Source organism: Stigmatopora argus, chromosome 10, assembly GCF_051989625.1.
Source record: "Stigmatopora argus isolate UIUO_Sarg chromosome 10, RoL_Sarg_1.0, whole genome shotgun sequence".
NCBI lineage: Eukaryota > Metazoa > Chordata > Actinopteri > Syngnathiformes > Syngnathidae > Stigmatopora > Stigmatopora argus.
In genome coordinates, this window is record NC_135396.1 from 1,106,185 (window position 1) to 1,123,175 (window position 16,991).

At 42.2% G+C, this 16,991-nt stretch overlaps 1 protein-coding gene across 1 annotated transcript in view; it reads left to right on the plus strand.

The window, feature by feature from the left end:
• npas1 (neuronal PAS domain protein 1) overlaps positions 1–16,991 on the plus strand; it is an 89,020-nt gene that overhangs the window by 9,790 nt on the left and 62,239 nt on the right. The window contains exon 3 of the mRNA XM_077612143.1: positions 11,166–11,226. The gene's annotated coding sequence lies outside the window, so the exon portion shown is untranslated. The remainder of the gene's footprint in view (positions 1–11,165; positions 11,227–16,991) is intronic.

Genomic DNA, 16,991 nt, shown 5'->3' on the forward strand with positions numbered 1-16,991 from the left:
TTTCAGTTTTTACTTTTGCGTTTTCACTATTTTTGGACAGTATTTTTTTTAATGATTCCCCCATGACAGATACACACCCCAAATTCAGCCCCCCTTAAATTTGGATTCCCACACCGCATGATCCCAAATTTTTTTACATATGGATTTCCGAACTTTTTCATTCTAGTCTTGCTCTGATAAAAAAAAAGCAAATTTTCAAAATGTATTCTCCCAAAAATAAGACCGTCTCATCTTGAAATGTACATTAAAAAAAGAAAACACAACCACATATTAAATAAATATATGGTATTTTAACATAACACTTTTTAATTTAATTATTTGTGACTGTTTTTTCCATTTATAATTAATTTTTCACATATTTTTCAGTTTTTACTTCTACGTTTTCACCATTTTTGGACAGTATTTTTTTAATGATTCCCCCATGTTTAGATACACATCCCAAATTCAGCCCCCCTTAAATATGGATTCCCACACATTATGATCCCAATTTTTTTACGTATGGATTTCCGAACTTTTTCATTCTAGTCTTGCTCTTATAAAAAAAATAATAATTCTACAATTAAAAGATGAATATGATGAACTTTCGGCCATCATCTCTCAGTACAAGATGACGCAACACGGCAGCCTTGAAGTCATCTCATAAAATATCATGACATAAAACATTTAGCACATCCATCAAGGAAAATCTATCATCCTGCCGGCTGCATTGTTTTCATTAATAAAGTGGCCATAAGGATATCATTTTTTTCAAAGCTATCTCTATTTTTGGTAACGTGAGGAAGCGTCCTCTAAATGGGATGTTTTTCAATTTTAAAGGAATTATTTAAACGCCATACGATTTAAGTTTTCTCTCCTTTAAAAAGTCAACACTTTCGAATAGATGTATTGACAAATGTCAACTATTGATTTGGGGTCACCACCTGTTAATTTGGGGTCCTTTACAGTTCATTTCTGTTGATTTAGAGTTTCATGAAGTTGATTCTGGTGCTTTTCCAAGTGATGTCTTGCTCATTTGGGCTCGCTGTTGACTTTTGGACATTCCCTAGTCACTTCCTGGTTCACTTCATGTTAATTTAGTGTCATTTCCTATTGATTTTGAGTCAATTCTTGATGATTTTGCTTTATTCACGTCACTTTATGATTTGATCTTGTATCATTTCCTATAGATCAGGGGTGTCAGAATCGGGTTGGTTTGGGGGCCGCGTTAACGTCAACTCGATTTCATGTGGGCCGGACCATTTTAGATATAATATTTAGATTTTTTTAAATAAATGGATTAAAAGAACTGGATTAAAAGCCCTGAATATTCAGTTTTTTTATAGATCTAAAACAATGTATGTTTGAGCTTTTTATATATATTGTTAGGTTTTACAAAATGATTTTTGAACTGAAAACACAGAAAAAATGGATTAAAAAATGACAATTATTGATTTAAAAGGGGGAAAATCAGTAAATTTAACATACATCTATACTCTTCATTTGAACTTGAAGCTAAAACAGAAAGTCGGCACTCATGATTTACTTTCCTGGGCCACACAAAATGATGCGACGGTCCAGATTTGGCCCCCGGGCCGCCACTTTGACACATGTGATTTAGAACAATAAAAATGAATCAAACGACCAACACACCGTAGTAACAAAAAAAACATTATACTTTCTTTCTTCAATTGACTTCAGTTTTGTTATAATAGCAAATAATATAATATATAAAATACTTTCCATTTCAACCTTAATACTGTACATTTTATAGCACGTTGTTTCATAAAGAACAGAATTAAAATTACCATATTTGGCACTTTTATCCATTTTCTGTCCCACTAATCCTCACAAGGCCAACAGGGGTGCCGGAGCTAACTCCCACCCAACTTTATCCAACTTTTGAATAGTTTTCCAGCCAATCACAGGTCAAATGACAATTATTGATTTAAAAGGGGGAAAATCAGTAAATATAATATAGATCTTTACTCTTCATTTGAATTTGATCCTAAAACAGAAAGTCGGCACTCATGATTTACTTTCCTGGGCCACACAAAATGATGCGACGGGCCAGATTTGGCCCCTGGGCCGCCACTTTGACACATAGGCTATAGATTTTCGGCCATTCCAGCCTCACTTCCTCTTCCCATCATTTCAACGCCCCCTAAAAATAAAAGTCCACTATGTGTGCTGCCATTGTAAATTCAAACTCAGTTTACACCTTCAAGCATCATCCTTGACCTCCAAAAACTGCACCCCCAATCCCCCCCTAGGGGCCCGTCTCCCCCGACGTCCCCCTCAAAGTTCCGCCCCTGCTCATATCCATGTTGCACCTTGTATACATGTCAGTATTGCTTACAGTTTATTGTGCCGTATGTATTTATGGGTTCTGACATGTTCGTGAGTCTATCTTTTACGCACACACACGCACACACACACTCACACACACACACACGCACACACACACCTATATCTCTATTAGCAGTTTGGTAGTGTTAAAGGTGTGACGCCATGCGTGAACTTTCCTACCTTTTCCTCATATCTATGCAAAGCCGGGGCTTGTCAATCAGTCACCTTGGTGACACGGAGCCCCACCTCCCCAATTAGAGCTGACAGGGCAGGATTAGGAGGGGGGCGGGCCCCCGCCGACCTGCCTACGTGTCAATCATGGGCCGGGCATCGGCGCGCCTGTTTACTGTCAGATCCCATCTCCGTCTGTCAGGCTGCTGGCAAGCGTCGCCCGGGGAAGCGAGGCGGCGGCGGCGGCGGCGGCGTTGCGGCGGTCGAGAGGGGAGGGGATGGCGGGCTGGAAGGGGAGATCTGATCGGAATTAACGACGCTTCTCCCCGCAGAGCGCCCATGCTTTTAATTCATGAAAGGCAGGCACAAGAGGGAGGAGAGAGCGTTTAAAACCCAGAGCAGGGCCTTCTTTAGAAGTTTTCACACTGATGTTCCGTCTCTCCTTGACAATCAGCAAGTTTCCCCTCCCGTTGTTCTGCTTCCTCGCTTTTTTTCCACGACCTGCTTCCCACACGCCTTCCACTGGCCGGCATCATCATCATCATCAAACCTCCGTCTGAACTTGTTATGCCTCTCTCTTGCTTTTTTTTTGTTCCTTCTTTTTAACTTTGCCAAGTCAGAAGAGCCGTAAGCCTGATGAATCATCTTTGATTGCTTATTAGGATGGCGCAAAATCTTCATACGCCGCTCCTGTTAAACGTTATGGAGAGGTGGAGTTCAATTATTCTATTAAGAGTCTGATTTTTTTTCACTTTTAGTATTACACTCAAACCATTGCCCATCCTAGTATTGATTAATGTCGAATTTAATCAATGTTAGCTACGTCATGCTAACCTCATTTGTGTTCAATATGAATTTGATGGGACACTTGTATAAAATATCATTCTTTGTTCATCAAAATCAGTGGCGGGCCGTCAGGGACTTCAAGGCCTTCTCTGCTGGCCTAAGAAATATCGGAATCATATATTATATTTTGTCCATCAATACTTAAATAATTCCAAATTGTCTGTTAGCTTCCTTAATGTCTGAAAAGCTCCAGTATTTGTATTTAATCATTAAATGCTGCTAGGAAGTGGATTTTACCCATTGAAGGCGCTACGAGAAAATGCATTGACCACCACTGATCAGAATCAAATATGAAGTATTGTTTAAATCTAAAATTAACTAACTATCCCAAAATTATATATGAAAGGGTTATTATTACACAGCATTGGTCTCAACGAAGCAAAACAAAAACAATCACAAATCCATTTTTTTTGCAGCAGCAACTAAGCTTGCAAACAAATTGCCTTTAAATCTTCTCTTTTACACAAAAACACTTTACTTTTGGATTGTTTTGTTGCCCGTAGCCCTTAAATCAAAACCTGCCACAGTTCGAGACCTCAAATCCATTTCTAGTGGGAAGGCCGGCATTTCATGATCATGTTTTACCGTGATAGACGTCCAATCCATTTTGTCTGGGAGGGTTAGAAGCAACCTTTGAGTTAAAACATAGTTCATGTTCTGCTCCTTTGTTATGAATTTGATATAGTTTACTTAACAGTGCAATTCTGGCAACCAGTTGCGCGTACTTTATTGTCATACAGTACACATTCAAACCTGGCAACAAATATTTCTTTTCCAGTTTTTTTGTTCTTTGTTATGAATTTGATATAGTTTACTTAACAGTGCAATTCTGGCAACCAGTTACGAGTACTTTATTTTCATACAGTACACATTCAAACCTGGCAACAAACATTTCTTTTCCAGTTTTTTTGTTCTTTGTTATGAATTTGATATAGTTTACTTAACAGTGCAATTCTGGCAACCAGTTACTAGTACTTTATTGTCATACAGTACACATTCACATTCAAACCTGGCAACAAACATTTCTTTTCCATTTTTTTTGTTCTTTGTTATTAATTTGATATAGTTTACTTAACAGTGCAATTCTGGCAACCAGTTGCAAGTACTTTATTTTCATACAGTACACATTCACATTCAAACCTGGCAACAAACATTACTTTTCCAGTTTTTTTTCCATTTTTTTAAGCAGTTCTATCTTGGCCGCAGCTACTGAACTATTTTAAAATGTGTACTTGTATGTATTAGACCCAGCATTAAGGTCAGTGTTTATTTGGATGTGTGATTCCGGACATGTCTGGAAAAGAGGTTAGCGTGTGTGTGTGTGTGTGTGTGTGTGTGTGCATACAGTGTGTGAATGCATAATGGCGTTTAGCCGTGGCTCTGCGACATGAACCCAAGGTTTCGGCCCCGTGCGTATCCCCCGGCCCCCGAGGTCCCCCCGCGTGTTTGCGTTTCTTCTCTTTCGGGGTCCGCGGTGCCGGCCCGGCGTCGACCCCGGTGCTCCCGCTCTAATCCTTTAGCAAATTAGGAGCGCCGTGTTTCCGAGGGGGGACGTTTGGGGTCCGGGCCAAGCCACGGCTCTGGGATTAGAGGAGTGAAGGTCTCGGGTTTGTGGAGGATTGAAGTAGGAGGAGGAGGAGACAAAAGGTGGCGGTGGAAGGAAAAAAAATCAACGCTATTGTCAGCATTTTGTAGGCTGGGATGTCTCATTACTTTGAGCAGGACAGTCGGATTCTTTTTTCTTTCTTTTTTTCAGGTCTTTGTTTGCTCACACTTTGACTTGGAAGATCAATCCAAGCTAAAAGATGTCAATTCTTGCCTTGACTATATTTCCAAGGTGACAAAGCAATGCCAAAGGTCATGAAATCCACCCAAACGTAAAGTTTTTCTTTCCCTTACATTATTTTGACTAATCTTGGGAGCCATTTTACCCGTATTTGCAATGAAAGTGCCCAGAATTTCATTTTTTAAGCGACTTTCAGTTTTGTCTTCAGCGGACTGGATCGAATTTGAGTATTCAATATTTAAATTGCATTTTTTTTGTTGGTCTGATTAGCCATGGGTGGAGCGGGTGTGGCGGCGGGGCGATCATGTGATGACGTTGCACTTACTGTGAATAGGAATGATTGCATTACGGTAATTGCGTGTGCGCCGTGTTTTGGGGCGGAGCTTAATTTCATGCCGAGTATATCAAAGGTGATGGTTATCACTTGGATTTGGCCAAAGGGAGCATCTATCACTGTCAATGACCGAAAGCTAATACTTGTTTGGGGGGCATATCTTAATTAAAAATATATCGTAAACCCTCATATGACCGGTCAAAAAAGTGTGATTTTTGGAGTGACCATCATTTTTCGTCTATGTTGGCATAGCCGTGCAAACATCGGAATCCAAACTGATCATATTTTGTATCATCCAAGGAAAAAAAAACGTTCCGTTGTTGATTCGTAAAGAATAGAAGTGGCTAAAAACTTCATATTTTCACATTTTTAAATTTATAGGTTCACTTGAACTAACCTTTCAAAATCAGTCCATCTGTTCTTAATCGGCAAAATCCAAATGTTCTAAAACGGCAAGTTAAAAATGAGTAATTCTTCTTGGCTAACAATTAAACAACATTTATTTTCCTCCTTTGTATGACTACTCTGCATTTTTTTTAATTAGCATTCCTTTCATGCGTATTTGATTTGATCCGTGAAAGCGCCGTAATGAATTTATTCGGAGCGAGCTCGCCCGCCTGGCCATATGCGCCGCTGACAAGCTAAAGACGCGCGGCGTCACGTCCGCCGATTGCCGCGCGTTTGCAGCAGGTGTCGGTTGCCGGGGAAATGTGGGCGGAACACGTTGGCGGGCGAGCGGGCGCGTGTTTGGCATTAGCCATGCGTGGCGTGTTTGTTGTCTGAGAGGCGGCTCAGGTGTCGGTTAATGTCTGCTGAACGACCTCGCTGCGGGGAACGCGCTATCGGGCGGCGAGGGCGAAGGGGGGAGGGGCTATCATGTTAATTACTTTCCACGCACCCCGACGAGTGGGCCCACAAATCACTCATCTTTCTTTCATTTTGTCATTCCTGCGCATTGGCTGTGTTTGAAGGTCTGGCACGTCAATTCCCCTCTGCGTTCCACAAAGATTGTTTTATATTCTAATCAATTCGAGGCGGTCCTGCCAAATTAATTGACATTCATTGGGTGATTCCCCCCCGTTCCTCCGAGGACGGCTTTTGTTTCCGGGCCTGTCAGCCGGCTGCAATTGAGATTGGGCTAAATGTTTTGTCATCTCCCACTCCCGGGTAAGCCCACTCCAAAGCGAGAGCCCGAGGTCAGCTTAACCTCCTCGCAATCCCGTCTTTACCGCTCGCGATCCAGGGGAGGCGAGGCGAGGCGGAGGCGGAGGCGGCGGCGGAGGAGGCTAACGTCCCGGGCCGAGATCCGTCCTCTCTGATGACTCTCGACTATTTCGCGGGGAAGATATTTATTTTTACAGTGGGAATCCCTGGAGAGCGCTCCCACTGTAGAACCCGGATCGCCGTCTGAAACGGAGTTTATCCCGATTAACGGGTTCATCCGTGGATTGTTTGAGGAATGAATTTTTCCCAGGACTTCCCAAAATTCATGCAATAACATGTTGCTGAAAGCATAGTGAATCCTCCTCCCACTAAGGATTTTTTGATTCTACTTACAAAATGAATTCTAGAATAGAAATGTAGTCGCATTTTACATGTAAATGCCCTAATCCGCCACTCGATGGTGTAGTGCAAGGGTGTCAAACTCGGGTTGGTTCGCGGGCCGTATTAATGTCAACTTGATTTCACGCGGGCCGGAGCATTTTAGATATAATGTTTAGATTTTTTAAATAAATGGATTAAAATCCCTGAATATTCCGTTTCTTTATAGATCTAAAACAATGTTTATTTTAACTTTTTTAAATATATTTTTAGATTTTACAAAATGATTTTTGAACTAAAAACTGAAAAAAACAATTAAAAAATGACAATGATGGATTTAAAAGGGGGAAAATTAGGAAGTGTAATATACATCTATACTCTTCATTTTAATTTGCTCCTAAAACAGAAAGTCGGCACTCATGATTGACTTTCCCGGGCCACACATAATGATGCGGTGGGCCAGATTTGGCCCCCGGGCCGCCACTTTGACACGTGATTTAAAGGGAATTAAAGGGTTGCCTTGATTGTCAGCGAATTCACATCGGCGGTAACACATTTGCAGCTCTTTTGAATGCGCCAACTTGCTCACATTTTCCAAATAACAAACAACGCCTAAACACCAAAACTGACTCTTTGTGTGTGTGTAAGTTCGCCAGGGTGCTGTGCTTTGGTAAGGTAGAGAAAAATCCACTAATGCGCCATGTACATAATCAAATGGGAATGGACTATTTTTTCCTACTTGGAAACGGTTGTTGTGGTCAGATTAGATTGAGTTTAAGAAGTTTCCTGAACAACCCCATCTACCGGCTCATCTCATTGGCTTTCACATTCTCGTGCACACACACACACACACACACAGACACAGACACACACAGACACACACAGACACACACAGACACACACAGACACGTACACGTACACGTACACACATGCAATCTCTTTCACACTCCTTCTGCAAAACAGCCATCCAGCTCGCATCAATCATGAATCCCAGACCATAACCCTCCAAGCAGAGTGCTGCTTTGAGTCATTCTAAAACCATGATGGATGACAACTTCCCAAAGCAATCCCTCTTTTGCACGCCAGCATCATTTAACTAACAGCATCTACCTGCCCTGGCCAATAGCGCCCCAAACCCCCCCCCCAGCCCCAGGCCCCCCACCCACCGCCACCAAGCACCCCCATCTCGCCACCCAGACGCAGCCTTACATTGTAAACAGAGCGGAAGCAACAAAGTCAACGTGTCTCGGAATCACCGTCGATTTGCTTGATCAAGTCATGACATATTTATGATTTCAACCACTGAGGGGGTCCCTGTGTGTAGTTTGCATGTTCTGCCTGGGCCTGTGTGGCTTTTCTCCGAGTACTCGGGTCTCCTCACACAATATAAAACATGTATGCCAGGTTAGTTGGTTGAAAACTGTAAATTCCCCCTCGGTGGGAGTTAAACTTCTTTATTTACTTTAAATATTTCGCGGTTACCGATTCTGGGGTTGATCCCGGGGGGGTCCTCACTCTATGGAGTTTGCATGTTCCTCCTGGGCTTGCGTGGGTTTTCATTTTTTCCGTGTTTTTAGTTCAAAAATCATTTTGTAAAATAAAAATATATATTAAAAAAAGCTAAAACAAACATTGTTTTAGATCTATAAAAACTGAATATTCAGGGCTTTTAATCCAGTTCTTTTAATCCATTCATAAGAAAAAAAATCTAAATATTATATCTAAAATGGTCCTGCCCACATAAAATCGAGTTGACGTTAACGCGGCCCGCCAACCAACCCGATTCTGACACCCTTGATCTACAGTACAGGTGTTAAAGTGGCGGCCCGGGGGCCAAATCTGGCCCGCCCCATCATTTTGTGTGGCCCGGGAAAGTTATATTACATTTCCTGATTTTCCCCCTTTTCAATCAATAATTGTCATTTTTAATCCATTTTTTCTGTGTTTTTAGTTCAAAAATCATTTTGTAAAATCTAAAAATGTATTTAAAAAAAAAAAGCTAAAAAAAACATTGTTTTAGATCCATAAAAAACGGAATATTCAGGGCTTTTAATCCAGTTCTTTTAATCCATTTATAAAAATAAAAATCTAAATATTATATCTAAAATGGTCCGGCCCACGTGAAATCAAGTTGACGTTAAAGCGGCCCGCGAACCAACCCGAGTCTGACACCCTTGCTTTAAATTCTTGAAAAGATCTGTCACGCCTGGTTTTTTTCCAGAAAAATTCAATGGACTGCCATTTTTACCCCACTTTTTCAACCCCACTTTTACCTAAAAGCATTTACCGCAACAGATATTTGTAAATACAACAACTCCTTCCCACAGAAGCCTTCTTAGCTAATGAGCTCTCACGCTTGGCCGATAGGGACTCGATGCCTTAAACTAAACGCTCTCAAAAGTAGCTAAACGCACGCTATTGTATTTCTTTAAGCTGAAGCGTTTAGCGTGCCTCCACCTCGCTCGCTCATCCGTTTTCCCCGGCTCTCGCTTCACCTCAGTTCATTGTTAAGTTAGTGCCATCCCAATATTCGGGAAAGATCACGGAGAGCGCCCAATAGCAATCGATGTCCAATTAGCCCAGGCGCCGCAACCCGCGGGGCTAACGAAAGGTGAAGTTCTGAAGGAAAAGAAGCCAAAAAACAAAAGGCAACGTCTAAAAAATGGGGTGTTAGCCGCCGTCCGTGGAGGCGGGGCCGTTAGATGCTCAATCAAGGCGCGCCGGGACGGTGTAATTAATCCGCTGAAGATGTCTGATTGCGGATGACTTTGGGAATGGCGCAACGGCGTGGCCGGGCGGGCCGGAGGGAGGCGGCAACAAGATGGATGCGAGGATGCGAGGATGCGGGGGGAGGAAAGGCGGAAGGGCAAACACAGGGAGAGGCCAAGATGAATTGAGACAGCGCAGATACGCCACCTTTTTAAATGAGAGGGATGACTTTCGGCCACAATGAAACAAAAATAGTTGATTATGTGCGGGTTAAGTCGGACCATCGCTCAGCGAGCCCGGGGCAGATAAAAACCTCCTCCTGACATCACTTTTCGGGAAAAGGCTCCTCGGCTAAAAACAAGCCAGCGTTAGATAAACCTGTTGTCGGCCGCTGCTGACTCGGCGTGGTGGCGAACGCGGGTGGATTTTCATCTTTGATGGGGAAAATTTCGATAAAATTCGACGGCGTTTTTATTTCGAGGGATGGGATTTTCAAATGTTTTACAGCGGGTGCTATCTCGTTGGATAGCAAAGACGGAGGTTGATTCCGGGGTCTGCCCTTGACGGCGATAGACGTCCGATTTATTTGCCGGTTGGAAAAATATGGACATTTTTTGATGTCGGTGTCGCTGAGACGGGAGCGTTTACTGCCAGTCCTCCCAGTCCAGAGGAACTGGAGTTATGTTGCCAATCTGTGTGTGTTCTAGAGCAAGGGTGTCAAACTCGGGTTGGTTCGCGGGCCGCTTTAACGTCAACTTGTTTTCATGTGGGCCGGACCATTTTAGATATAATATTTAGATTTTTTATTTTTATAAATGGATTAAAAGAACTGGCTTAAAAGCCCTGAATATTCCGTTTTTTATAGATCTAAAACAATGTTTATTTGAGCTCTTTTATTTTACAAAATGATTTTTGAAGTAAAAACACAGAAAAAATGGATTAAAAAATTACAATTAGTTTAGTTTTTTTATAGATCTAAACAATGTTTATTTGAGTTCTTTTTTCTTAGCAAGGGAAAACATCTTTTCATCATTTGTTTTTAATTTCAAAAGGAAACCAAATCTTTTTAAATATGTTACATATTAAAGTGGACTTACAGAAAATATTTTTATATAATCATTTCTAGATTTTACAAAATGCTTCTTGAGCTGAGAAAAAAAGGGTTTGAAAACAATTGTAATTAATGATTTAAAAAGGGGAAAATCAGGAAACATGATATACATCGATAATCTTCATTTGAATTTGACCCTAAAACAGAAAGTCCGCACTCATGATTTACTTTCTCAAGCCGCACAAAATGATGTGGCGGGCCAGATTTGACCCCCCGGGCCGTCACTTTGACACCGGTGTTCTAGAGGATCTGGAAAATTAGCGCAACAGACACAAAGTAAAATGAAACTTAAAAAAAGTGAGATTAAATCAATTAAAACATGTATTTTCTTTTTCTTTTAGATACCAACCGTGACTGCACGCGCTTTGAGATACGAGCCTGGCCATAGACGGAATTCAATGCGTAAGTAAATGCGCCACTTTTCGTGATACACGGTGTTTGAAATGCAAAACTTTTGTGTATCAATTCTCAAAATGACATTCCATGCTAATTCGTATGCTTTTAAGTGGTCAATTAGCTTAGCATGCATGTTTTAGGGGTTGTGTAAGGAAACCGGAGTACCCGGAATAAAACCAACGTAGGCCCAACTTCACTCAATTGTATTCAATTCTACTGCCGTCAATGGTACCGAAACATCATCTTGAATTTATAATATAATGATATAAGAATATAGCCGTCAGTGGCCGTTAATGGCTGTGAATGTATTTTGTCCATTTTGTTGTCAGTTCAGCTACAGAGCACGCTAAGCCCGTCTGATCTCATTCCGTTTCATTAATAAAGCGGCATTCATGCCGATATCTATCCCGCTTACTCGCCGACTTTGTCGCACGGCGCCTGGGTGATGTCAGAAAACGTTTCCTTTGAGGCCGACGGACAGCGAGTTAAACGCGGTAAAGCGCGGGCCGTGTTCGCCCGCCGTCGACTGGCAAAGTGCTGACAAAGGTTGGATCCTCCGCGTGATTGACTTCTTTCATGGCGGAGAAGACGGACTGGACTTGACGTGCCCCAAAAAAAATGCGTTGGGGGCTCAAAAAGGGGGATAAAAAAAATGGAAGTCAAAGTGGGTTTGCGGGAAGTTTAAATGTAGCGACGTTGAAGCTCACACTTTTGTAGTCTTCATCCTTTTAGGTTTTGTTTTCGAGCTTGTCATTGCATTTGTGCGTGTTTTTCATAAATCATAAATCTCCTTGTGACTTATTCTAAAGAATGAAAAGTACTGAGGGAGATTTTTTTTGGGGGGGGGGATCTTCTGGTAGGATAAAAGTAACGGGAGAAGAGCTTGTTTATTTTTTCTTCTTTTGTATTTTCAAAAGGTACAGTAATTATAGCCAAGCCCATTGATATACAAAAAGGTTTACCGTATTTTCATGACTATACGGCGCATTGTATTTTTAGCTGCAGTGTCAGTAACGAGTGCTATTTCTTTATTTGACACACACAAAGGACGCACCGTTTTTATAGACGCAAAACATACACCAGCTTAAACATGCACGCTACACCCACACGCTAAAACACGTTTTTAAAAAGGCAACAGAAGCAAAACTGAGTCCGGTTGTACTTTATTTAGCCATTTTACAACTTACTCACGTCATCATCACCCACAAATCCATCAAAGTCCTCATTTTCTGTGTCCGAATTGAACAATTGTGCAAATTAGTCATCGAAAACGCTGAGTTTTATACGTTCGTCCAGGCGGCCACAATCCATTCGCAAATAGTAGCTAGCGTAAGTATTCCAACGCTGTCTTCCATGCTTCGTAAAGCTGTGTTGATGTCGATCGCCAGGCCACAATCCATTGGGTGTATTGACAAAAGAACTAGTATATATCCCAGCAGTCACTGCGCAGTACTTTTTCTACGGGAAAATAGTAGAGTCGGGGGCTGCTTGCTGTAGTTGTGAGAGCTGTAGGGGATGGTGTACCCTAGCCACTGATTTATTTTATTTTATCGTGATCACAATTTTAGTATTGGTCCATATATAAAGCGCACTGGATTATAAGGCGCCCTGTCTATTTTGGAGAAAATTTAAGACTTATGTGCGCCTTATAGTCCTGAAAATACGGCATATTGTGATATTTTTCCATAGTGCAAAAAAAAAAGTAAATTAAATAGATGTTGGATGATTCATAGAAATTTAAGTGTATTTCAAAACAAATAGTGCAGCGACACATGTATGTAGACTTGATTTTTCACTTTGTTGTGAAAGTCTTAAATGATGCCATTTATATGAACAAAATTCACAAAGTCCTCCATATTTTTATGCATGTCAATGCCAATCCACAACAAAACCAACAGACTAGACACCCGGTTAAAAGCAGCGGATGAGTTAGTGGCATTTTCAGTGTTTTGAGTTACAAGCAAGGTCACGGAATGACTTCAACTCCTACGTTAAGGCACTGACGTATTAACTTTCCTCCCCTCGTATTTAATCGCCGTCATGTGACCGTTCTAGTACGGTACCTAATATTTCAGAGGTCAGCACACCACGGGGATCTTTACTATTGAGGTTTCCCCTGGCCTCTCACCTGAAACGATGAAATGGTGATTATTCTGGGAGGCCTGACCCTTTTATGGATAGAACGCCATTTTAAGTCTGAAGGTCACATTCAAGTCTTGATATTCATTTCCATTGTGGAGGAAAGAGACAAAAAATTGTACCAGAGATACTAGAAGGGGAAAAAAGAGCGGCTGCATTTTGTGCTTGGAGCTATTTCAGAAAGTGTCTTTGTCTATGAAATATGGCATAAGTTTAATCAAATAAATGACAAACGTAAAGTGTATGCAGTTCCTGTTAAGATTTGAGCTCCAATGAGCAGGCTTGTTAGGATTTATTAAAGCCACAGTAGTTTTTGGATTGTTTTTGGGAATTTTTTTGTCTTGATTTGTGAGCAAAAATTTGAAATATGAGTCATCTATAGTGGCAATTAGCCCAACTTGCTTAATGCATCTTTTGGAAACTGAGCGCTCTTTGTAAATACTAATATTACTGCTAAATGCTGACATGTTAATCTATGTCTATGCCTGTGTATATACATATTTGTGGGGAGGAGCTGGACCATATTGCAGGCATTTTTTGTATTTATTTCGCAAGGAAAAGATGAGTTGAGGGTTTTGAGTTGTCAGCGTGGCAAAATTCTGCATGTGTATTCAGTTTATATACATTTTTTTACAGTAAATCATATTTTCTATATATTTTATATAATCATAACTGGATTAGTCACTCCCATTATTGAGACTGACGCTTTATTGAATTTCATTTGTTCATGCAGATGGGCCTTGTTTTCATTTAGTACCCCGAGAAAACCCACGCATGCCCGAGGGGAACACGCCAACTCCACAAAGTGAGCGCTAACCACTTAATGCTCACCGATACTAGCATCAATACCATTTTGACACAACAATGACAATCAAAAATTTGCCCATTGTCACCCTTCCCAAGATGGCGTCCAATCATCCTCCGCCCGCAAAATGAAAAAAATATGTTTATCTCTTAGGTTAACGGTTTCTCCGTCGTGACCCGCATCGTCGGCGACTTCTTGGCGCAAACGAAAATTAGCGAGAGCACAGATAAACGAGCGAGATGGCGGTCTGACGGCGGAGACGAGGCGGTATGTACAAGAAGAAAATGTCCCGGGTGGCGAAAAACGGTGACGGGCACGGGAAAAATAAAACAGGGGGGAGTGTGACGTACAGACGAGACACCTTTGTCGGATGTCGAGCGGCGGGCGAGAGCGAGACGGGCGGAGACAGACAGAGCGAGAGATAGACGGTGACAGAGGGAGAGATAGACGAGCTGCGTGAGGATGCAGAGAGTGTCCCCCCTCTGTCGGCTGCTGCCAGAGGCAAACAGACAGCCTCGCCGCCGCCGGAATGCTAATTCCAGCCAGCCGGCAAGCGGCGAGCAACCGACGAGAAGCCGCGCCTCTTTTTTCGCCCGCCTTTAACTCTCCTCTGCTGCTGAAACTTTAAACAGCAGACTCTGGTGGAAGCGTGGCTCTGATAATGTAGCGTCGGGCCGCTCCGTCTGAGGAGGCGCCCATGAAAAATGGACCGGCTTTCCGGGGACCGGTCGTATCGCTTGTAATGAATGTGCGCGCTCGCTCGCTAATTAGTCGTCCGATTCATGCTAATCGCTTTTCCGATGGTGGAACAAAGTGCTGCGAGTGGTTAGGGAGTTGGCCTCGCACTTCTGGGCTTCTTCGTCACTGTGTGGAGTTTTTGTGTTCGCCCCTGGCATGTGTGGGTTTTTACCGGGTGTTCCGGTTTCCTCTCACATCCCCAGGCTAGCTGGTTGAACGCGCCGAATTGCTTAACCCACAGGTGTCAAAGTGGCGGCCCGGGGGCCAAATCTGGCCCGCCGCATCATTTTGTGCGGCCTGAGAAAGTAAATCATGAGTGCCGACTTTCTGTTTTAGGATCAAATTCAAATGAACAGTATAGATGTATATTAAATTTGCTGATTTTCCCCCTTTTAAATCAATAATTGTCATTTTTTTTAATCCATTTTTTCTGTTTTTAGTTCAAAAATCATTTTGTAAAATCTAAAAAAAAAAAACATTGTTTTAGATCTATAAAAACGGAATATTCAGGGCTTTTAATCCACTTCTTTTAATCCATTTTATTAAAAAAATTCTAAATATATCTAAAATGGTCCGGCCCACGTGAAATCAAGTTGACGTTAAAGCGGCCTGCAAACCAACCCGAGTCTGACACCCCTGGTTTAAGCCTAGTTATGAGCGATTGGTTGTTTGTCATCTTTGTTCTATCCAATTGGCTGGCGGCCGATGCAAGGTGGTGTTAGTCGTTAGCTGGGATGGGCTCCAGCACCCTCCGCAACCCTTGTAAGGAAAAGCGGTTCAGAAAATGAATGAATGAACATAATTTGTACTTGGTTCAAGCCCTCCATGTTTTGACCTTTCCTCAGTACCTCTTTCAAGTCCACTAGTGACATCATGTTTGTGTACAACTCCGTCACCATGGTGACCCAGCTCGCCACTATTAGCAAAAGAGGTCACGGCCCCCACGCGCCACCGACCCCCCCCTTCGACGAAACTCGACACGATAAAGACCCGCACGGCCCTTTCTGGAGAACAAGCGAGCTCGTTAACTTCCATCGCGTCTAGACGCTCGTCGACCGACTGTCGTTTTGTCGCCTCCCGCCGGCCGGCCGTCGTCGTCGTGGTGGTTTCTCCCCTGGTAGCGGCGTGTAACCTTGAGCGTACGTCCCAAATCCTCATCCGTCCTCCCGTCCATTCATCCTTCTTTCCATCTATATCTGACTGCGAGATGGCAGCTTGTGAGAAATGGCTGCTCACTCTAAGGAAGTGTGATCTATTTAGATAGGGCCACGGCTTTGGCCTTACACACATACACATACATATACACACACACACTCAGACACATTGGGTAAAAGACACACAAAGCGGCTCAAACGTGGAGATGCTCCTTAATGCATAACTGCGGTCTCTCTTTATGCAAAGCAAAAAAAAAACATTTTTTGTTTCTAAATGCACGCACTGACTTACGTTCTCACGCAAAAACGGACTCCTATTTTCTGTTGGTCAGTCACACCCGCAAAGAAGTCCCTCATTTACTCCCTCCCTCAAACAGTGTATCCGCATAACCGTAGACAAGCACACCATTGCACACACTCACGCACTCTCAGGTAAAGATTTAGTTGCGCAATCCAATTCACTCTCTCACATTCCTATACACACACACACACACACACACACACACACACACACACACACACACACACACACACACACACACAAATACCTTAATATAGTCACCCATTTCCACACACAAACTTTGTAGTCATACACACAATTGCACTTATCACCATATTGACTCACAAATTCAATTAATTGAATGCTATTTTTGTCATTATACAATTTCAAATTTCACCATGAAGTGCACAAAGAACAACAACAAACAAATACATCAATAAATAATAATAAATATGAAACAAGTAAGTCGTCAACGTAAATAAGCTTACTTGTAATATTTTTAAGTCTGCTTATTGCACACGACCTCACGTAATGGAGATCAACAGTTGGCTGGTATAGGCTCCAGCACCCCCTGGCAACCCTCCTAAAAAAACAGAAATGCAAGATTCTCTGTACACGATAAAGTATTAATCCGCGATTGGTGGCCATGACATCC